The following is a 3,158-nucleotide window of genomic DNA, read 5'->3' as shown; positions in this document are numbered from 1 at the left end:
AGGAGAGAGAGAGAGAGAGAGAGAGAGAGAGAGAGAGAGAGAGAGAGAGAGAGAGAGAGAATTGGTGACCAGAACATTGAGAAACTAAGGTTACGTTTCAAGTATTAGACTAGGAAGAAAAGGCTGCCATCAAACAGTATACAAACAAGTAACTCAGTCATCTCTGAGGACCTTAGAGATAGATTGGGAACCAAGACATTGCCTTGTCCATGACTCCATGACTCATTTCAGGGACTACCCACTAATCAGTTCCTAGGGCTTCTGTGTAACAGGGTTGCAGATTTATTGTCAGTGAGTGTGTGAATTGGCTCTTGGATTCTGGACCAGGAGAAGCAGAAACAGTGTAACAGTGGTAACCTAATCTAATTACCCCAAGTAGCAACAGAGACATTAGCTGCCTCTGGTGGAAGCCGGCCAGTTAGTGAAGAGTGAAAAGAAATCCATTCTTCAGGTCAGGCAGAGCCTCTCAGCATTCCAGTCCCCTGAGGCATTCAACTCTGGTGAGAGGATGCTGATGGAGAAGGGGATAATGACCCAGAAGAGACATGGGAGGGGGTGGGGAAGAGGGGGAAACTTTATGAGATTGCACAGGAAGGGTGTGTGTGTGTGTGCTTGAAATGGTAAAAAAATGAAAAAACTACAAATGACTGTATAAAACTAGAGTAAAACTCCAAATGGAATTATAAATGGTAGGAGTGTGTGTGTGTGTGTGTGTGTGTGTGTGTGTGTGTGTTCTTGAGAGACAGCGTGGCTTGAAATTGTGGAGTTAAAAAAGAAAAAAGAAAGAAAGAAACTATGTGTGAACCTGCAGCCCCACCTAAAATATGTTGCTAATACAACTTTTTTTTTTTTTTTTGGTTCAGGAAAGAAAAGGGTGCCTGGAAACAGTTGCATCTAATCAGCCCCCCTTCCCCAGCAATCAACCGAAGTCCAGGAAATTCCATATGTACCCAAAAGAATAGACACCCTGGAGCATTCTGCCACAGTTAAGATTAACGGAAACAGACCCCCGGCTGCTCTCTGAACAAAGAACCAAAGGCAAAGAGATCACAGCAGCTCCCTGGACTCCTTGCTGGGAAGGTGATGGTCATGGGGGCAGGGGGACCCGGTGGGACTGGGACCCCTTGGCTGCCCTGGCTCTTTTGATGATCCTTTGTTCTAAGCCCATCTTCAGCAGCATCCCAGAGGAACCTACTTCTCCAAGAAAAATAATGACAAAGTAGCCGCCAGAGCTTAAGCCCTCTCTGGCTACATCTCCGGAGACCCTTAAACTTGTGTCTTCACGCCCCTGTGGCTCATGCTAAGGCCTCTGTGGATCTGAAGAAAGCCTTCCCTCTGCAGCTTCTGTCCATTCCATAAAAAGACAGAAAGTTTTCCTCTCAGACCCTCTCATCCTTTTCTATAGAACCGAACAACATTGAAATCGCATACCGGATGGCATGAGAGGAGTCAGTTTCACTTCATTAAAATGAAGACCTTGTTTTTGCTCTCCCTACAAAAACAAAAAACAAACAAACAAACAAACAAAAAAAAAAACCACACAGATAGTGGAAATATTAGCCCCATGTGGATGACAAATGATTAGAATCAAGAATAAAAAAGAAGAGACCAAATCCATGGGAAAACATGCCAAAACAGGACAAAGTGATTCGCATGGGAAATACATGTGACTATCAACATATTAAAAGACAATCCATTTCATTAGTTACCGGGTAAATGCAAATTTAAATTAAGACACCGCTTCATATCCACTACATGAACAAAAATATAATGAAGACGGGCAGTAAATAATGAAGAGGAGCAGAACAGGAGGCTCTAACGGGCTGCAGCTGGGACTGGAGGCTTGCCGAGTATCTTTAGGAAACAACCTATCCCTGAGCACAGGGAAAGTAGCATTTCTATGAAACTGCTCTGGAGAGACGGTGGCAGCTGTCTTTAAAAGCAAGGTTATGATACCTCCCAAATTCATGACAAGAGCCCAGGACTGAGACTAAGGAAGGAGTCCCAAACCCACTGGAAATGTGCCCAACCTTGACAGGGAAGAGAAGCCAGGAGGATGGGAGTTAGGTAAGAGGTCACAACCAACTTTAATAGTATGGCTATTGAGGCCATTTAGTTAATTGGCAATATAGTAATTATAGATACTTACAAAATATAATTTCAGTACATATACCCACTGTGTCATGATCAAATCATGGAAATTATGTTTGCCACTTCAAATATTCATTAATTCTTTGCAGGAAGAACATTTGAATTTCTTTTACCAGATAGTTTGAAATATATAATATGTAGGTTAGTGGTTCCGTGGATAAAGATGCTCAATACTGAGGCTAACGACCTGGATTCTATCCACTATGGCCTTTACTGGAAGGAATAGAGGTAGGCAGGGTAGACCTGTTTGGGGTCAAAGGTTGAGGAGAGAGAGAAGAAGGGCACAAGAGAGAGAAGGCACCATGAGAAAAGATGACCCATGAGCACGTGGCCAGGAGAAGCGGCAAGTATCTCAGGCACACCGCTGGGGAGGCAGCCAGGCCAGCAGTTAGAGAAGTGGATTAGGGGTTACCTCCCAGTAATTGTCAAAGCCAAATAAAATAACCATCGGCTGAGTCTCATTCATTTGTACACTAGACAGGGATCATTTTAAATCGGCTCAACTGCACTGGACCTGTGTGTTGAGAGATATGTGCACATGTGCGTGTACATACACACACATGCACATAAATAATAAGTAAGATGCAATAAAAATTAAGAACAAAACACACAATGCATTATTACTAACTGCAGTAGACTATCAAGACTTATCCCTTCTAAGTGTAAGTTTATATCCACTGATCAACACTCTCCTCCTCCGTCCCTCTCCTCTAGCTCCAGGTATCCAACATTCTACTCCTCACTTCTTGGGATTGACATGGTTTCATTCTGCACATCAGTGACGCCATACAGTAGTTTTCTCTTTATGCTTGGTTATCCCAAATACTAGTGTCCCCATCCTTTGTGGAATGATCCTAACATGGGTTTACCCCAGTCGCCTGTTGATGGGCACTTAGGTTCATTCTGTGTCTTAGCTACTGTGGATGGCACTACGGATGTCTTTTTAATGTACTGAATGAATATATATATATATATATATATATATATATATATATATATATAATTTT

Source organism: Mus pahari, chromosome 13, assembly GCF_900095145.1.
Source record: "Mus pahari chromosome 13, PAHARI_EIJ_v1.1, whole genome shotgun sequence".
Classification (NCBI taxonomy): domain Eukaryota; kingdom Metazoa; phylum Chordata; class Mammalia; order Rodentia; family Muridae; genus Mus; species Mus pahari.
The sequence above is the reverse complement of the archived record's forward strand: the minus strand, read 5'-3'. Positions refer to the sequence as shown.